The sequence below is a fragment of the Balaenoptera ricei genome, chromosome 8 (assembly GCF_028023285.1).
Source record: "Balaenoptera ricei isolate mBalRic1 chromosome 8, mBalRic1.hap2, whole genome shotgun sequence".
NCBI classification, from domain to species: Eukaryota; Metazoa; Chordata; class Mammalia; order Artiodactyla; family Balaenopteridae; genus Balaenoptera; species Balaenoptera ricei.
In genome coordinates this window covers 113,431,784-113,452,530 of record NC_082646.1, presented here as the reverse complement: position 1 = coordinate 113,452,530, position 20,747 = coordinate 113,431,784, and the positions used below count along the sequence as shown (strand labels likewise).

The 20,747-nt window shown below is 48.5% G+C and overlaps 1 long non-coding RNA gene across 1 annotated transcript; it reads right to left on the bottom strand.

The window, feature by feature from the left end:
* Nucleotides 1-3,825: 3,825 nt before the first annotated feature.
* Nucleotides 3,826-16,859, bottom strand: LOC132370114 (uncharacterized). The gene is made up of 3 exons (XR_009504523.1): nt 16,667-16,859; nt 5,166-5,422; nt 3,826-4,278 (listed from the first exon to the last, which is right to left on the bottom strand). It is a non-coding gene; the product is annotated as an uncharacterized LOC132370114 (long non-coding RNA).
* Nucleotides 16,860-20,747: the final 3,888 nt, after the last annotated feature.

Below are 20,747 nucleotides of genomic sequence, written 5' to 3'. Positions count from 1 at the left end.
CGCTGGATAGCCATATACAATTGGGTATCTGCATGCAAAAAAATTAACTTTGATTGGTATCTCACATCTTATAGAAAATTAACTAAGAATGAATCATAGATCCATGGGTAAAATGTAAGAATATAAATCTTCCTGGGGAAAATAGGAGAAAAATCTTTGTAATCTTGAGTTAGGTAAAGATTTCTTGGATACAACAGCAAAAGCCCAATCCATAAGAGAAAAAAATGGGAAATTGTGCTTCATTAAACTTAATAACTTTTGCTCTTCTAAAGACCATTAGAAATAATGGTTAAAGAACTAAAAAGACAAGCCATAGACCAAGAGAAAATATTTGCAAATCATATATCTAGTAAAGGGTTTGTATGAAGAACATGTCAAGAACTTTAAACTCAGTAACAAGAAAATAAACAACCCAATTAAAAATGGGCAAAAGATCTGAATAATTTATGAAAGAAGGTATATAGGGGCAGATAAGCCTGTGAAAAGGTGTTCAACGTATTAGGCATTAGGGAAATGCAAATTAAAATCACAATGAGATGCCACTACACACTATTAAATGGCTAAATTCTAAAATGAAAAAGACTGCCCATGCCCAGAGAACGTGGAAGAACTAAGCCCTAGTGCGCAGCTGGTGGGAAGCAACACGGCGCAGCTACTGCGGGGACAGTCGGGCAGCTTCTTAAAAGGTTTGTTTGCTTGTTGTTGAGTTTCCACCAAGGTTAAACTTACGCCCACCACGTGATTCCACTCCAGGCTCTTTCCCTAAGAGAGCGAAAGCATGTGTCACATGGAGAATTCTCACAGCAGCTTTATTTGTAATGGTCCCAAACTGAAGAAAACCCAAGTGTGCACCAAAGTGTGGAGAGAGAAACCCTGGAAGGTCCATCCAGCGGGGTACCTCTGGGTGACCTGGGGGCAGGGGCTGTTGGCACACAGGGCAGCAAAGAGGAATCGCAAAATGATTTTGCCCATGTGTATGAGTCCATATATTTAGAATTCTGGGGAGTTCCCTGGCAGTCCAGTGGTTAGGGCTCGGCGCTCTCAGGAGTTCCATTCCTGGTCTGGGAACTAAGGTCCTGCAGCACCGCGGCCAAAAATAAATAAGTAAAATTCTGGAAAATGCAAACTCCTCTGTGAGGACACAAGCGGATGAGTGGGGAGGAGCTGGCAGAGACAGGGTGGAGACAGACAGACAGACAGACAGACAGGAGGGGCATGACAAAGGCACAGGAAGCTTCCGGGGGTGGGTGATACGTCATTATCTTGATTGTGCGATGCTTTCGGGGTCATTTGCAAAAGCCAGAACTTATCAACCAGCACAGTTTAAATACGTGCCATCATTGTACGTGAGCTGGACCTCCACACGTGGTCTAAAGAAGTGCAAACAACACACGTTTCACAAAGATGCGTGCACAGGAGAGTGTGTGTTCCACACACTCTGCCTCAGGCGAGAGAAGGCTGACCGGCTCCACTCTGCACCTGCGGCCCAGAGAGGTTACAGAGCAGAGCACCGCAGACCCACCGCAGGGACCACAGTGCCCACACCAGCAGGGAAGGGAGCTTGGGGCTGGGCAGGCTGTTTAATCTCTTACAAAGACACAAAGATCTACAGTGATGTCAGCCCTGGTCACTGGGATTTGGTCATGCCAGCCTCTGTGTTTTTCTGCCACTTCACTGAAAAGGGGAGACAGGTGGGTTCTGACCTGGGCTCTGTACCACTGGCTGCATGACCCGGTGCCAATCTTTAGACCTTGATTTTTCACCCGTGAAAATGAGAGAACACCCATCCCATGGGGTTTTCTCCACAAACGTCAAATGTGGTCATTTTTGCAGAGCGTCCTGGGGACCCTGGCTCAGGGTCAGGAAATGTGGGCTTTGTGTTATCATGAAACTGATGGGGAAAACCAGCACCCACCACGTGACCAGAGGACCCAGGATGCGGGGCCTCACCCTCCCTCTGTGAGCAGACGTACACGTGGATCATCAAGTGTCCGTCAGAGCATCTTCGTTCTGGCCGGTCGGCACCCTTGGGGGCATGTTTGGGGTCATCTGACTTGGAATATGGCCAGGGGTTCATCCTCTCCCCGTCCTGCGGGCCCAAGTCTGAATCGAGGTGTCCCAGTGTCGCGCTCCTTCCCTCTGGCTCCAGGGGAGGGTCCTTCCTGCCTCTGCCAGCTGCTGGGGGCCCCACGCATCTCTGGGCTTATGGCCGCGTCACCCCAACCTCTGCCTGGTCTTCACGGGCCTCCTCCTCGCTCTGTCTCTTCTCTCATCAGGGCACCTGTCATTGGATTTAGGGCCACCCTGGTAACCCAGGATGACCTCATCTCGAGACCTTTAGCTTGATCACAGCTGCAAAGACCCTTTTCCCAAAAAAGGTCACCTCAGGTTCTGGGGGTTCAGATGTGGACTGTATTTGGGGCCACCAATTACGCCTCCCAGGGGTGGGAGACCGTGGCCCTGCCCATCCCAAGTCCTCGGGTCAGGATTTCTGACACCGGGGCCAGCACGTTTGCCTCAAGGTCCTCCTTCTGAGCCTGACCTACTCCCTCCCACCCCAAACACACATACACACGTGCGCACACACTCCACACACACGTTTTTCCCTCGGAAAAGTCACACTGCCACGTTCAGTACACTCTGTTCAGTCTCGCTGGACAGGGAGCCCCGCAGCCCCCCTGGGTCACGTGAGCCCTAACCTCTGCCCCTCTGCCCTTGTTGACCTGCAGGGTCACACCTATGGGTGCTCCCTCACCTCACACACGCCCTGTTCTGTGCTCCCTGAGTCCTGTGACCTTGGCTGGGACACAGGAGGGGTGACGCAGGAGGACAGGGTGTCCCGAGTCGGGGTGACACTGGGTTCGTGTGGGGGGGATGCCCGGGGTGGGGTACACATGCCCACAAGGTGTGGAGACAGAGGCTGCTCAGGCCAAACCCCAGGGGTGGGGGGACGTCAGCTTGGGGACCTGAGAGGCTGACACTGAGTGACATCTGTCACGGGACTTAAGACACTGGGCTCCCAGGAAGGAAGCACAGAGCAGAGCCCAGGGAGCAGACAGTCATCTCTGTGTCCCTGTTGCCCTGGGAGAGCCTGGGCCACGGGGAGGGCGGCCCCAGCAGCCGGCAAGCACACGGGCCTGGCAGAGCTCAGACGCCTGCTCCAAGGAGGATACCCCCCCCTCGGCGTTCACATCCCGGGGTGCAACTACGCTCACCCCATCCCGCCACCCCCAAAGGTCCTGCCCCGTTGCAGCACCGATTCCAAGTCCAAGAGCTCATCACATCTCTGCTAAAGCAGGTGTGGGGGTTACTGAGCGCATGAATCATGCCAGGGCAAGGTTCCTGAGACAAGGAGCAACTGCCACTCCGCCGGAGTGACACCTCACAGCCCTCGGTTCACCTCTGGAATTTGTAAGAGGCTGTTTCAGAGCAAAACTAGGATAAACAAGATGTGGTCCATCCACACAATGCAACATTACTCGGCCTTAACAAGGAAGGAAATCCTGACACAGGCTACAACATGGATGAACCTTGGGGACATTATGCTCAGAGAAATTAGCCAGACACAGAAGGACAAATCCTGTGTGATTCCACTCACGTGAGGTCTCCAGAGTCATCACATCCAGAGAGACAGGAAGTAGACAGTGGGTGCCCAGGGGTGGGGGAGGGGAGGGGAGTGAGTGTTTAACGGGGGCAGAGTGTCAGGGGGGAAGATGGGAAGTTCTGGAGATGATGGTGTGATGGTAACACAATGCGAGTGCTCTTAATGACAATGTACCCTTAAAAATGTTAAATTTTATGTGTATTTTATCACACTGGGGAAAAGAAGAAGAGAAAACAAGAAACACAGCAGTGCGGACCTCTCACTCAGACACAGCCCCACCCTGTGCCCTGGTGTTGTGGGTAGGTTTTGCTTCGAAGAAGCCCTTGGCCTCAGAGCCCACGGGAGGGGGCCAGGGTCCCGCCGCTGCCACGCGTGGGTGCCAGTCGGGCATGGGTGAAGATCCACTGTTTGCTCGCATTCAATCACCTGCAGGCCCTCTGGTTCCATAGAAGGGACGAAGGCACTTTAACACTCCCCCGGGTGCTGTTTCAGGGGCACTCAGGTGACCCGTGCTTCGTGCTGGAGGGTCTTGCAGCTGGCGGGGGGTCAGCACGGGAGAGGTTTCCTGGGCATAAAATCAAGATTCCAGTGGGTCCTTCAAGACGGTGACGCGTTCCAGGGAAGAATGGCTCTTGTCTTGTGTCCTTCCTCTCTGATCGTCAGGAACAGAGCTGCTGTGAGAGGGGACGGGAGGCGGTGACCAGCGACCTGGAGAAGGCTGCCCAGGCCAGGAGATGGCCACACCCGGGGCAGGACGGGCCCGACGTCACCCCCTGGAAGCGATTCCAAGAGACAAGCGGCAATCTGCTGTCTGCTAAGGGGGCTTTGGCCAAAGACGCTCTTTTCAGGCGCGGGTCCAGCCTCCCCACACACCCAGCCCAGGCGATGCGACACGCCACCTGCAGCTGCAGCATCTCAGTGCACGGCCACTGCTCACGGGGTGTCCGCGAGGTGTCCCTGCCAGGGCCAGCACAGGGCCCGGAGGCCCTCCGGCCGACACGGGCTCGCACGTTTTGGCCCTCGGGATTCCATGGGGCTTCACTGCTTTTGTACCAAATATCTTAAGTCATGGCCTGATGTTAGGCCCTAACCCAACCCTAACCCTACCCCTAACCCCTGAATGTGTCCCTGCAAATTCATACGCTGGAGTCCTAACCCCAGGAACTCAGAATGTGACTGTATTTGGAGATGGGGTCTTTAAAGGAGTGATTAAGGTAAAATGAGGCCATTAGGGGTGGCCCTAATCCCATAGGACTGGGAAGAAGAGGAGATCAGGACACAGACACACACAGAGGGACGACCCTGTGAGGACACAGGGAGGAGACGGCCGTCTACACACTGAGGGGAGAGGCCTCAGGAGGACCAGCCCTGCCCACACCTGGATCTCGGATTCCAGCCTCCCGGACTGGAGACAGTGAGTGTCTGCGGTTTAAGCCCCCCTGGTCTGTGGGACTTTGTTAGGGCGGCTCCAGGAAACTCACACCCGGTATTATTCCTGATCACAGGTTATTTCTGTGTCCTGGTTGCTTGGGCACTGACATGGCCCAGGGAAATGACCCACCTCTGCCGCGTCTTTCCACCTGGAATCTGGAGAGCGTGGTCCAGTGAGGCTCTGGTCCCCAAGAGTCTGGCCGCTGCTTCTCGGACTCTGCGTATCACCAGGAAGTCACATTCTGGCGTGGAACACGGGCTTATCTTCTCCATCCAGGAAGCAGCACTATGGTGCTTTGTGCTCAGGATGTTTCATCGTTCAGTCCAACAAAAACTCTGTCTGGCAGGCGACTCTGGAAGCGCAGCTGAAGCTGCTCGGGGCGAGGTCTGTGGAGAGAGTGACACTGCCCTTCAGGGTGTCTTATCCTGCTCCCAGTCTCAGGACCTCCCCGGGATCCAGAGGCACAGAGAGGGTCCCTCACCTCCTTCATGGTCAGTGTGCCAGCACCTGCATCTTCTCTACGGAAAAAAAAAATGACCTACGTCATTCCAGGAACAGGTCGAAGCCCAGACCACTCTCAGGGGAGTCCTCAGGCCCAGGGCTGGCACCCAGGAGGCACGTGTCCTTAATGGATGCCCAGGTGGGCGAGAGCTGAGTAAGGACACAAGGGGGCACCCAGCTTACAGCTTGCAGAAAGTGAGGTTTCACAAAAGAAGCCACTTTTCACATGCCTACCCGTAACCACACCAGGGCACACGTCTTCCTTCTAGGCATTAGCCACAGGAGAGCAGAATTCAGGCTGGGGTCAAAGAGAAGGCCAGCGGGGTAAGAGATTACAAATATGACCTTTAAAATATGCACAATAAAGATTTTCTGCTGTGACAAGACACCAAACCCAGAGGAACGGCTATGTCTCTCACAGCCCTGGCGGGTCTTTCTGCGGCCCTGCCAACCCAGGGCGTTGCCCCCCCAGTGCAGTGCGGTGGGGGTGTGTCTGGCCACCACTGGTCAGTCTCGCCAGGAAAAAGTAGTGGCCAGAGCACTTCTCCCTTCAGGGCTGGTCAGAACCCACCCCTTCATCAGCACTTGGCCACTCTCTTTAGATAGAGAACAGAGTCCCTGGGAAGGTCTTTCCTAACTAGTTAATTAAAGGAAGAGGGAAGGAGAGATTCTGGCGGTTAGCAACCCTTCTTCAGTATTTGTCGTCGTGGCTCTTGGTCCCACCAGACCCCAGTCTTCCCCTCCTCCCACATCCCCCGCTCCCGCCCACATCACCCTGCACTGGGTCAGCCCAGCCTCCCTGGCTCCGCCCGCCAGGCCCTCCAGCCTGGGCTTGCTTCCCTTCCCTCCCCTTCCCCCCTTCCCCCAGCTTTGTTGCGATATAACCCACCCATTTAGAGCCTACAATCCAATGGCTTTTAGCATACCCACAGAGTGGTGCATCCATCACCACCATCCACTTTAGAGCACATCCACCACCCCCAAGAAGCCCTGCACCCTTAGTGCTCATAGCCCACTCCCTCCCCTGCCCCCAGCCCCTGGCAACCACGAATCTCCTTTATGTCTCCGAGATTTGCCTATTCTGGACATTTCATATAAATGGAACCATACGGTTTGTGACATTTTGTCTCTGTTTCTTTTTTCCACTGAGCATAGTGTCCCCAAGTTTCATCCATGTGGTAGCCTGTGTCCGAATCTCCTTCCTTTTTAAGGACGAAGAATATTTCACGGTACACACAGACCACATTTTGCTTATCGGTCCATCTATCGGTGGACACCTGGGTTGTTGCTGCCTCTTGGCTGTTGTGAATGACGCTGCTGTGAACACAGGTGTGCAAGTACCTGACTGAGAGCCTGCTTTCATCTCTGCTTCATGCTTCTTTATGGCCAAACAACATTCCACTGTGTGGATACAGCATTTTGTTTATTGACTCATCAGATGCTGGGCATTTGGGCTGTTTCCATTTGTTGCTGTTATGAATAACGTTGCTGTGAATATTACAAGTTTTGTGTGGACATATTTTCGTTTCTCTTGGGTATTCCAATGTGTGTTTTTTTCCACACCCCCAAGTGATTCTCCTGTGAGACGCTACCTGGGTGTCTCACAAATTTAATTCAATTCTGACACTACCTGCCTAGCGTTAGCATCAGACCCCACAGGTAAAGGGCTCAGTCTCACATCTCCACCTTAAGATGCCAATCCCAAATCCAGGTTGTCACCTGTGCTTCTGACCGACTGGGTACAGGTTGGACGTTCCTAAGACCCCCTCTTGGGGTTTGATTTGCTAGAGTGGCTCACAGAACTCAGAGAAACATTTTACTCACTAGATCATCAGTTTATTATAAAAAGAAGTAACTCAGGCAGAAGAGATGCCTGGGGCAATGTGTGGGGAAAGGGTCAGGAGCTCCCATGCCGTCTCCAGGTGTGCAGTCTCCCAGACCTCCGTGTGTTCACAGCCCGGTCCTTTTCAGTGCTTTGGAGCCTTCATTACCTGATTGATTAAATCACTGGCCACTGGTGATTGAACTGAACCCCCAGCCCCCTCCCCTCCTCAGAGGTCTGGGGGATGGAATGAGAGTGACGGCCCTCTAATCACACCATTGTTCCCCCTGGTGACCTGCCTTTTGTCAAGGGCAAATACAAATCTTAAAAGTGTTCTCCACAGATAATAAAAGACTTTAGCCATCTGAGTGAGTAGACTTAATTTATTCCAACTGTTATTTATAAACTAGTGAGTTTTGTATTGTACATGATTCATGACGAAAGTTTTAAAATGGAAACTATGAGATCTGTCTGTGTCTGTCTGGGTGACTGTGTGAATGTCTATGTCTGTACTTATGGATATGGTATGTTTCTATCTCTGGAGGGTATTGCCAGACTTAACTTGTCAAAGAGCTCTATGTAATTGACTTAAAGAAAATTAAGTGCTTATATAAATTTTTAGAAATATAATAGAAACTAACCCAAATGAATTTCAGGTTCATGTGATCTGGGAAATTTTCAGTATTAAATTAATATTTGTTATTAAAACTAGTTTAAGTTTGTTGGTTAGTTAATATAGACATTTCTTCAGCGTCAACATTAAGTATAATACTTTTATTGTATCAATACCTAGGTTTACTAAAAGTCAAATAGTTCATGTTATCTTTGTTATAAAATTTGTCAGCCAAAAAAAAAAAAGTTGGTATGATGATATCTTCATAAGTGAATTAAATGTAAATGAGATAAGAGTTGTTAGGTGAACTCTTTCATTATGTTTTATGATACTTAAAAATATTTTCTCCATTCTTTTTGGTAACTGGAAACTTTAGAGTTTTGTTAAGTAAAATGATGGAAATTTATTAAATATCTAGATCATTCCCCCCAAAATAAGATGCTGAAATATTAATTACTGAACATAGGCTTCCTTTTACAGAGAAACTAAAGATATTTGGGGCTATTAGTAAATATATTTGGTGCCACCCTGAGTAATTACCTGTGAGAAAGTACATGTTTCTAGAAATTGTAAAAAGTATTTATAAATTTGCCAGTCTACAGAATGCTAATGTAAAAGACAGTCCATAATTGCCTACTTCTTAATTTTTACTAGAAATTAAGGTTTCTAAGGGTTAAAATTCTAATTAATATATGTAATTAAAACTACCAAAATTAATAAGAAAAACATCTTCACATGCAAGGCAATTTGTTTTAAAAAGTCTAAGGAATGGAAATGCATTTTGTTAAGGGAAAAAAAGTGACTTTGTCCTAAAGCTGGTAATTTCTAAATGGGAAAGAAAACAGGGGACAAACAATATGGATATAGGAAGTTATAGAAGGTTTGTAAACAAAATGAAACAAAAGAGGGAACGTTTAGAAAGGAATTTTATGTGTGGCTAACATTGGAATGAATTCAATTAAGTAAATGATTTTTAATATCAAAAGCAAGCTGGTACAAAATTAAACTTGTTTTCTCTGTTGAAAGGAAAAGTTTTCTTAGATTATTGGTCTGATCTTAATGAGAAATTGTAGACAAAGGTTTTCTTTATTTTTAATGTAATCTGTCTAGAAAAACAAAGATTCTATATTGTATAGCTCAGGCTTTTTACAATATATATAACTGTTTATATTTGCCTGTGAAGTCTTTAATTGTTATTTTGGTTAAACGGATCACTAAGCACTGCTTCACAGTTACCTATGATCCTATTTGACCAAGTGTTTTTTTTAAAAACTTTTGGTATTTGTTGCAAAATTCCCCGAATCAAATTCTAAATGAAGTCTTTTTGACTTAGAATTAACTTTGAGGTATGAGATGTTTCAGAGGGCCCCTGAAATAACTCAAAGATTTGTTCTCTCTCCTTATAAAAAGGAGATGTTAAACGAATTAGGCTTATTTGATATATTAAATTACACGGGAAGCATTGTCAAATAAGAAGTAATACTAAGCCTCCTTTATGTTGTGTCTGTGTAGGTATATGTTAAATATGTTTCTGAAACTATGTGAAATATCTGGAAATCTGGTATATCCTGGTATAATGTCATCAGTCATAATTCTAGTTATTATCTTAAAATGCTGTATGTCAGTGAAATAACCTAATTTCCTTGTCAATTGCACTGTGATCAGGTCTTTAACCAGCCATTTTAAGTCTTTTTTCATTTATACACATTGCTTTACTCTGGTCTTTATAAATGTTTCCTCTTCAGAGAGATTCATGGAAAGGGCTCTGACACTTTCTCTAGACTACAGGTTTCTGATAAACTTTTAGATCATACCATTCAACTGGGTAAGAATTTACAGAACTCTACTGAAGAAACTGATGGCTTCATAAAACTACTAACAAAAGGTCAAGATCAAGAATTAATTCCATGGAACTGAATGAACTGGTGAGGAGGATTATCATTTTTATGACTTTTTGTTTTAAACATTGCAGGTCCTTTTATGTTTTGCTTTTCCAGATTTAAGAAAACCTTTCCTCTCAAGCTATCTAGGACTTGCAGCAATTTGATAAAGTATACCTTTGTAGACAAAGATGAAATATCTATCTTTTCTCCCTACCTGATCCCTCCAGAATTTGGAAACTCTGAGTGGGTATTCTTGTTTCCATGGCAATATAATTATTTGCATAATTTCAATAAGACTCTGTTCTCCTTATAACAGGACATAATTGGAAACATTGGTTCTTTTACCAAGGCTTTGACTGGAATGTCATATTTGAGAGGGACATGCATAGTCTCAGACCAGAAAGCTTTAAGGAACTAAGCTTGACTTTATGGAGCCAAAAGCCCATTGGGAAAACAGCCTGGGACCTTGCTTACAGGGTTCCCAGCAGCCTAAACATGTGAGTAAGGAAAGTCACTTCCTGGCAGGTGCATAAACCTCAAGATATTTTGGGGACCTGGAGAAAAGAGGAATGTAACCAAATCTGTAGGTATTGCAGGCGAAACCTGATGTCAAGTTCTTGCTTGGCTTTCCTGGCCTCGAGAGGACTTTAAAAGTTCAGTCTGGGGGCTTCCCTGGTGGCGCAGTGGTTAAGAATCTGCCTGCCAATGCAGGGGACACAGGCTCGAGCCCTGCTCCGGGAAGATCCCACATGCCGCAGAGCAACTAAGCCCATGCACCACAACTACTGAGCCTGCGCTCTAGAGCCTGCGAGCCACAACTGCTGCGCCCACGTGCCACAACTACTGAAGCCCACATGCCTAGAGCCCTGTGCTCTGCAACAAGAGAAGCCACTGCAATGAGAAGCCACCACAATGAGAAGCCTGCGCACCGCAATGAAGAGTAGCCCCCGCTCGCCGCAACTAGAGAAAAGCCCGCGCCCAGCAACAAAGACCCAACGCAGCCAAAAATATAAATAAATAAATAAATAAATAAATAAATAAATAAATAAATAAAAGTTCAGTCTGAGGGGTTTCCCTGGTGGCGCAATGGTTAAGAATCTGCCTGCCAACACAGGGGACACGGGTTCGATCCCTCGGCCAGGAAGATCCCACATGCCGTGGACCAACTAAGCCCGTGCGCCACAACTACGGAGCCTGCGCTCTACAGCCCGCGTGCATAGAGCCTGTGCTTCACAACAAGAGAAGCCACCGCAATGAGAAGCCTGTGCACCGCAACGTAGAGTAGCCCCTGCTCGCCGCAACTAGAGAAAGCCCAAGTGCAGCAGAGAAGACCCAACACAGCCAAAAATAAACAAATAAATAAATTTTTTTTTAAAGTTCAATCTGAGATTCTTTATGAAAAGTTCCAGCAAAGCCAATTTAAATGATCATAAAAATATGAACCATTGTTATTCTTGTTCCACTTATGTAAATAATTGGGTTCAGTTTATTGAAATCAGACTTATTTTGCAAAAAAATTAATTTGGCTAACTTTGGTAGAAATGAGGGTAATTTTAGAGAGAAAAGTTATGTTTCAGTAATACTTTTGTGTATATCAGGTTCTAGTGCTGTTAAATTGCCTTTGAGGTTTTGGTATTTACCCGTAATCTGGACTAGATCCTGAATTCTCCTAGTTCCCTCTAATATCTGGCTATGACTCCAAACTAACATTTCCAGTTTTCCTCCCATCCCTTTGACTTGGAAATGTTTAGAACTAAAAATGCCCTTTTCCCAAAGTCATGCAAGCTAACATCAAACAACTTGATATAAACTTCAGAGAAATCACCATAACAGCTCATGTACAGACAATCTTCACACCTGCTGTTGTATGAGCCACTCAGAAAGTTTACCTAAACCCTTGATGACATGATCAGAGACATTTCACACTGCAAAAGATGCTCTGACCCTGACATCGAGAAACCTTCAGCAGGCTCCCCTCTGGACTTAGTGCCTTATTGTGACCCGATTGCAACTCATTATACTAATCGTTGTTCTACTCTGTTCTCTCTTTGTTGTATTTAAAGTGTTTGTGTTCTGTGTCTCTCTCTGCTGTACTGTGATGCCCTCCACAGAAGTGATGACAGTTTGATGTCAGGATGACTGACCATTCCTGTAAGATTCCTCCTGATAATCCACTTTGAGCTCATTTTTCTGTGTGGTGTGAGGGACCTGCCCCTAGGAGTGATTCCTGATTCCTCTGCCTGCAAGCCCCTCTCCACCACCTGCTACCTGGAAAACTCCTATGTGTACATCAAGACCCTGCCCTGTCATTAACATATATACACCACCAAATGTAAAATAGGTAGCTAGTGGGAAGCAGCCGCATAGCACAGGGAGATCAGCTCCATGCTTTGTGACCACCTAGAGGGGTGGGATAGGGAGGGTGGGAGGGAGACGCAAGAGGGAGGGGATATGGGGATATATGTATACGTATAGCTGATTCACTTTGTTATACAGCAGAAACTAACACAACATTGTAAAGCAATTACACTCCAATAAAGATGTTAAAAAAAAAAAACCCAAAATCCCTGCCCCATGTCGCCTCCTGTGTTAAGGCTGTCGCCACACTCCTGGGCAGCTTTAACTGCTCCCTGGGATGTGGGCTCACAGCCAGTCCTGCGCTGAAGCTGGTCATCTCTGAGCCACACCCTTAGGTGCACAGGAGGTGTTGCTGATATTCATGCAGCCAACATTTACGCCAACATTCACCGAGCAGGGCCTACGGCAGGGACTTTGCAATCCCCCCACTCTTTGCAAGAGCCACACAGCCCCATACAAATGATACAAGTGGGGAAACTTGGCTCAGGGACATAAGCACCTTTCCCAAGTCCACACAAGTAGTGAATGGATGGATAGATGAACAGATGAATTGTTTGTAAAGAGATGGATTCTACGTGATGAGACTAAATTGAAGGCCAAAACTCTCTCTTTGAGCCCCTGAGAGTATCTTAGAGGTGTGCCCTAAGAAACACAAAAATCAGATACCCAGTGTAGGGGATGTCAACGGATAAAACAGCTGCATTGGAGAGCAACCTCGTGGGCTTTCAAGAGAAACTGCTAAAACCCAGAATTCCTATAACTAGCAGCTCTTGCAAGACATTGGGTGTTAATTTTCCAAGTGCTATCTAATTTAGAGATGTTTGGAGTGGAAGTTCCATACAACACGATCTCTGGGAACAAAACTCCATTGTAACAAAGCCTGGTCTTTGTTTTTAATACGTGTCCTAATACATCTTCAAGATGGAGCGAACCTGCTGGTCAGTTTTCTCCAGGTGGTCCCTGCCTGGCTGTAAGCGAACAGGTCAGCCCAGAGAGGGGCTGGTCTTGCGGGTGCCGGCCTCCCTCCCCCCTCCCCGCTCCCTGTGCCACCCAGCTTCAGCCCTGCAGGCCCGGCTGGGGCCAGCGCTGGGTCAAGGCCACTGCACCATCCCCCGCCATCCAAACCCCCCACGCAGATCCAGCCCCACCCGCCCTCTCCCTACCCCACCCCCACTCACCCAGCCCCGCCCCACTCCTTCCCATGCCTTCTTACGGCAGCCGCCCCCCACCTCGGCCCCGCCCAGGGAGCGCTCGGAGGTGCATCTCTACAGGAACCGCCAGTCCTTACTTTCACTCTGGACGGAGCTCGGAAACACACGCCCTACTCGTGACTCCGCGGCCTCCGCAGCAGCCAGTTCGCGGGCCGGGGAGGTGACCGCTGATGCCCAGGAGGTCGGAAGCACGGCCGTCCTTAAACGTTAACGTGTATTAGCTTACAGTCAAATAACCTGCTGTAAAGCCGGAACCACCGCTTCCTAATCATCTGCCGGCCCCTCGCTGCTCCGCGTGGGGCGCGCCCCCGTGGGCCGCAGAAGCTGCCGCGCACCTCCGCCAACTCCGGCTCGGAGCCCACGTGGGAGGACTTAGCGAGAAAATCCGCCAAGGCCACGCCTCAGGCCTCGACTCCCGTTCTGCTGATGGTGTCGCCTTCAGGAGGCGGTAGAGAGTGTTCATAATGCAGATCAAACCCTGATGGAAAGTTTCTTCCTCCAGCGGAGGACGGCCCCGGGGAGAAGGGGGGGGACAGGTTCCCGCCTCGCGACACCGTGACCCTGCTCCTGGGGGCGATCCCTGCTGGACGGAGCTGTGCCCAGTGCAGGCTCCAAGTCAGGTGGTCCACTAGGACCTTCTATCTCACGCTCACCAAGCCAGCACCTCGCAGGGGCCTCGGTGTGCCGGGCCCAGACCCCCAGGCCCAGGGAGGGCGGTGTTCTCCTTATTGATGACGACGACGATGATGATGACACAGACCCCGAGCTGATCGTGTGAGCAGGACGGCTCCGTTGCTCCGTGGTTTGGTGTAAGCGCCTCGCTGTCTCCATCTCTGCACCTGCCCCAGTGTTGGCGCTTGTCTGTCTCCCCTGAGCCGGAGCCGGGACGCCCGCAGAGCCCGGAGTTCTGGGGGCCCCCCGGGCCCTGCCCTCCGCTGCTGTCATTCCCCCCGTTTCCCTTCACAGGCAGGTTTTCTTTCGTGTCCCCACTGGTGGGCTCGCCTCCCTCCCAGGCATGGTTTTTATTCCATTTCATCTTCACTTGAGAAATGTCGTTAGAAAGAACTTGGGGGAGAGATTCTCAACTCCTGCGTCCTCTGTTCCCGGGTCTCCGCCGCCCCCTGGCGGCTCCCTCGGACGCAGCACCCGGAGCCAGCGGCCCTGGGGACACGGCCCCCTGTGCGGGGAGGCGGGGTGGCCGCAGGAGGACAGCGGCCGGTTACGAGGATGAAAAAAAGCTGGGGGTGAGGAGGAGCCACACTGCCGTCGGTTCAGCTTATAGGGCGTCAAGGTCCCCCCACGTCCTCCCATCCCCTCACCACGGCGGGCCTCTTCCCGTTGCTCTGGGTCTGGAAGCCTCCCTCTGTGCCCCCCCCCCGCCTCAACCCCCCTCTCTCCTTCCTCCCTCTCTCTTCTCTTTGTCTCTCTGTCTCTCTGTATGTCTCCCTGTCTCTTCTCTCTGTCTCTGTGTCTCCCAGTCTCTGTGTCTCTCTCTTCCTAGGGTTCTCCTTCCTCAGAGAACATTTTCTTTCTCCTTCCGCTTGCTGTGGTTGGTCTTCCTGCGTCTCTTTTGTCCTGTGCTGGCGGCTCCCTTCCCCGGAACTCACCCACAGCCACAGGCACCAGCCTTTCCCCTGCACAGGTCCTCCTCCTCCGTCTGCCCTGGTCCCCCTGCGACCCCCCCTCAGTTCCTGGGCCCCGTCTTCACAGTGTGTCCCAGGCTGGCGATTGTCCATGTGGCTGGAGCTGTCCCCAGCACTGAGACCCCCTCCGTGATCACTGGCCCTGCGGCCCTTGGGGGCATCTGGGCCAGCAGTGGACGGCCATCTGGAAGGCTGGACCGTTGCCAGCTGCTCGGCCACCAACAGGAAATTGTTTCCTTTTCAGAGCATCTGTGGAAACTCACACAACATCCCTGAAAGGACAGAACCATCTCACCGTGGGTTCTGTGCTTCTCCTTGCCAGTGCAGTTTCGGTGCCTGTCACCGATCTTTCACTGGGTGTCATCGGGCGTCCCCTGCTCCTGGCATCGGGGACACAGGAGAAGGGGCCGAGCCCCGCAGCCTTGGGGCCGACGTGTGTGAGCGTGTGTGTGCATTTGTGTGAGTGTGTGTACGGGCGTGTACATTTGTGCTGTGGGTGTATAGTTGTACCTATGAGTGTGTGGTGTATCTGTGTGCATGTGCACACACGTGTGTACCTGTGGGTTTTATGTGGGCGTTTCAAACCCAGCATAAGAGCGGCTTCTCCTCTTGCTTCCGAGGAGGGCAGAGATGCTGACTGACTGCACCTAAAGAGGGTGATGGGCACCCCACCCCGGGTGCGTAAGGGAATCCAAAAACCATAATAAGCAGACCAAACGTGTGTGTGTGATCACCACTGCACTCTGACCCTCCTAAACAATGTCGGTAACATGTCCCCCCGCAACGGCAGCTCCTCTGTAACCCCCGACAGGAGACTGATTCCCGGTATCAACAGAAAAATATCTTCCAACCTATGTTAAGATTTTATAGCTAATCAACAAGGACCTACTGTACAGCACTGGGAACTCTACTCAGTATTCAGTAATAAACTATATGGGAAAAGAACCTGAAAAAGAATGAGTGTATGTATCAATGAATCACTTTGCTGTATACCTAAAACTAACACAACGTTGTAAATCAACTCTAATACAAAATAAAATTTAAAAATAAAATAAATTAAATTAAAAATAGGTTTGAAAGGTAGCCACCAGGAGAACAGAAATTGGATGGAGAACTTCCAAACCATCATCAAGACAAAAAATGGAACAAAGAAAATTCAGTCAATACAATGAAAGGCTTGGGGGGAGGGGGAACAGTAAAAACCATGGTAAATAAGAAATACAAGACCAGACGGCCAGGTAAATGCAAAGCTGCTAATGATCACAGAAAAGCATCAAGGGCTTAGGTCCCCACTAAGAATCTTCCAGATTTGAGGGGGGTGGGAGAGGGATTAGTGGACAATTCTGTATGCTGTTTATAAGAGATGCAGTTAGAAGCTAAATGAAAAGGAACCTTTGAACAGAGAGGGAAAGACAGAGATTAAAGCAGCCACGCACACAAAGAGAAAATGGTTGTGCCACTCTATGTCTGAAAAAGTATTAATTAAAATAGAATGAAGATGGAAAGACTTAATCTAGAAAAAGGAAGGTTTTATATGGACTAAAGGTATAATCCTCCAAAAAGATGTAACAGTAATGAATCGTGCAGCTAAATGCTCACCTTCAGGATGCAGGAAGCAAAACCCTTTAGGACTTTTCGGGTGAGCTCCACCCTCACAGTGAGAAACCAGACACGCTCACAGAAGCTGATGAAGTAGAAGGTAACGGGGACGGGAAGGTGGACTCGCTCAGTGCCACACGGGGGCTGGCAGCACCCACGAGCTCCCTCGGTGCCCCAGTAACGCAGGGCCCCGTTTCCCGGGACCCTTTAAAGAGACCTTTGTAAACAACTTCCTGGTTAAAGCCACCTGGAAACGGCCTCACGACAGCACCGCGGGCGTTTCCTGGAGAAGGGGGGGGGGGGGGGGGAAGCTGAAGCCGGAAAGCACAGAGCAGATGCCCCCAGGGAAGGGCTCAACGAGGCAGAAGGAAACAGAAAACAGGAAATTGACAAGTAGACCTGCCCAGGAAAACCCAAAGCTGGACTTTGGGGAAAAATGAATTTTATTAAAGATAAAAGACAAAAAAGTAAAATAATGACAGAAACTAAAGGGATGTCAAAAGTTAAAAGAGAACTTCATGCACAAGTTTCTACCCAGCACTCTGAAGGTCTAAATGAAACTGAGGAACTATGGGATGAAATGGACTCGTTCATTTCTCCCCAGATATTTGGGGGTGTTTCCTGTGAGCCAGGGACAGACAGACGGACAGGGACCACTGCCCTCGGGGCACTGACTCTCTAAGGAAACTAGACGATGACCAGGAGTATGTGACGTGGTGGCCGTCCGCCGGCCATCGACACCAGGGAGACCCACAGAGCAGGTCCAAGCAGCGGGCAGTGCCCCCTCACGTGGGAGCGGCCAACAGTGAAAGATGGACAGCGGTCCTGGCCCTGGGACCAGCCTGCCCGCACCAGCGTCCCCCTGCAGCCGACAGGCGTTCACACACTCACAGTCACACACACACACACACCCAGTAATACACAGACAGACACAAATACACGAGCCCACACAAACACACAGACACACCGGTGATACTCACAGACACAATCACATGCAGTCTTACACACAGACACACACAAAGGAAAAAAGAACGTGAAGGAAAACCACAGGCAGCATCACAGGAGACTGTGGATGCAAACACCCTGCAGTTTCCCATTTCACGTCTGTTTCAGCTGCACAAGCCACACACAGGCATCACACACAACGCAGACAATGGTTCGAAGCCCCAGGCCCTCCCCTTCCCAGAGTTAAATGCCGGGTCATTGTTTGGAATCTCTCAGGCACGCCCACATGGAGATACGTAGTGTTCTGAACCTGCCTAAATAAAACACCAGCAAAAAACCAAGCGAGGGATCAAAAGAGTAACTGGTCCTCGACTGAAGGAAGCCTCCTCTCGGCCTGCGAGGGTGTTTCCACGCTACCACGTCCATCAGTGCGATTCCGTACGTTAGGAGCTCAGAGGTGAAAACGCTCAGTGAATCAGGAGCACAAAAGCACATCCTTCATTCATGAAGCTGGAAACCTACAGCAACTGCCCTGTTTATTTCTTAGACATTAAGAGCATTCCATTAAAATCCGGTGTCAAACACTGAGAACTAAAAAAAAAACAAAACAAAACAAAACACTGAGAACTACGCCGAGGAGAACTGACTTCCTAACAGTACTGAGTCTCAAGTCCATCAATATAGCGTATTTCTCAATTTTTAGTGATAATCTTTAAATTCCCTCAAAATGTCATGACTTTCACCAGAGTGGTCTTATACATCTTCTGTTAGATTCATAGTTATTTGATATTTTTGATGCTTATTGCAAGTGTCAGCTTCCAAATTCTATTTTCAACAGTTTGTTGCAGGCACATAAATAATTGATTTCTGTGTATTGATTTTTTTTTTACTGTGGTAAAATATATATAACATAAAAGTTACCATTTTAACCATTTCTAAGGGAACAGTTCAGTGGCATTAAGCACATTCACATTGTTCTGCAACCACCGCCATCATCCAGCTCCAGAATGTTTTCATCACCCCAAATAGAAACTATATACCTTGTATATTGATTTTGTATCAATCAATCAAGGCTGTATTAGTTTGCTAGGGCTGTCATAACAACATGCCACATACGGGGTGGCTTAAACAACAGACATTCATTGTCTCCAGTCCTGGAGGCTGGAATCTGAGATCCAGGTGTGGGCAGGGCTGGGTCCTCCTGAGGCCTCTCTCCTTGGCATGTAGATGGCTGTCTTCTCCCTGTTCGTCCCTCTTGGTGTGTCTGTGTCCTGATCGCCTCTTCTTATAAGGACGCCAGTCACATTGGACTAGGGCCCATCCTAATGGCCTCATTTTCACTTAATCACTTCTGTAAAGGTCCCAGCTCCAAACACAGCCACATTCTGAAGTCTGGGAGTTAGGACTCCAACATGTGAATTTTGGGGACACAGTTCAACTGGTAGCAGTGGCTCTTGTGGATTTTTCTGTATACCCAACTATATCATGTGTGATGACATAATTTAATTTTTCCTTTTAATTTCTCTTTCTTACAGCTGTGGTAAGGACCCCAGCACTGAATACAGGCATCCAGCCTCAGAGGAACAGCTTTCTGTGACTCACCTCGTTTGCTAATCATTTTTTAAATCAAATGAAGGAACATTGGATTTGCTCAAAATCAGCCTCAGTGTCTGTTGAGATGATCGCAGGAATTCCTCCTTTTTTAATTTACTTTAAAAAAAATATTTATTTATTTATTTATTTATTTGGCTGTGCTGGGTCTTAGCTGCGGCACGTGGGATCTTTGTTGTGGCGTGCGGGATCTTTTAGTTGCAGCATGCGGGATCTGGTTCCTTGACCAGGGATCGAACTCCAGGGCCCCTGCATTGGGAGCGTGGAGTATTAACCACTGGACCACCAGGGAAGTCCCAGGATATCCTCCTTTAATTTGTGAGCCACGCCAATGAAGTTTCCAGTGGGCATTTTCTCCTGATGCACTATATTTTGTAAATTCCTAGGCATGTTTTTTTCACCATTTAACATCTCTGAAGTCAGGTGCAGTGTTGCCGTGGATGTTGTCTTTTTCTATTATTATTGAAGTATATTTGATGTATAATATTGTATATCAATAAATTACAAGTGTACAATATAATGATTCACAGTTTTTAAAGGTTATGTTCCATTTATAACTATTATAAAATATTGGCTATATTCCCTGTGTTGTACAATATATCCTTGTAGCTTATTGTATACCTAATAGTTTGTACCTCTTAACCCCCAACCCTACATTGCCTCTCCCCACTTCCACCTCTCCACTGGTAACAACTAGTTTGTTCTCTAGATCTGTGAGTGGCAGTGGATATTGTCTTATAATCATTATCACCCTGGTGGCAACTGTGACATGTGGACATTTGGTCACCACCCACACACAGGAAAACTTGGCGGTTTCTCCTGTGGGTCTGGCTGGACAACCGTGGGTACTCCACAGCTGTCACCCAAAAGGCCATGTAAGGACCATCTGGAGAAAGGATATGAGTCCTGACTCTTGTCTGAAACCCTGCCTAACACTCTCCAGTAAGTGTTTTGTTTTGTTTTTTAACTTTTAAATTGTTATTTATTTATTTATTTATTTTTATTTTTGGCTGCGTTGGGTCTTCATTGCTGAGCGCGGGTTTTCTCTAGTTGCAGTGAGAGGGGGCTACTCTTCGTTGCGGTGCGCGGGCTTCTCATTGCGGTGGCTTCTCTTGTTGTGGAGCACGGGCTCTAGGCACATGGGCTTCAGTAGTTGCAGCACGCAGGCTCAGTAGTTGTGGCGCATGGGCTTAGTTGCTTCATGACATGTGGGATCTTCCCGGACCTGGGATTGAACCCATGTCCCCCGCATTCTTAACCTCTGCACCACCAGGGAAGTCCCATAGTAAGTTATTGTTCGTTTGTTTTAATGTCATTGTCAGAACTTGCAGAAATGGCATCAGCTGCTTCGAAGGGAGAGACAGTGGACCACTGTTTTGCAAAACACTGCACTGAAAACCCATGGGGAAAATTTTAAAACACTATGGAAAGGGGCACAAGTCGGTTTGAAGAAGTGGAAAGACGTCCTCATCCCCTTGGACAGAGTGACCCAACATTGTAAAATGTCACTTCTTCCCAAGTTAAT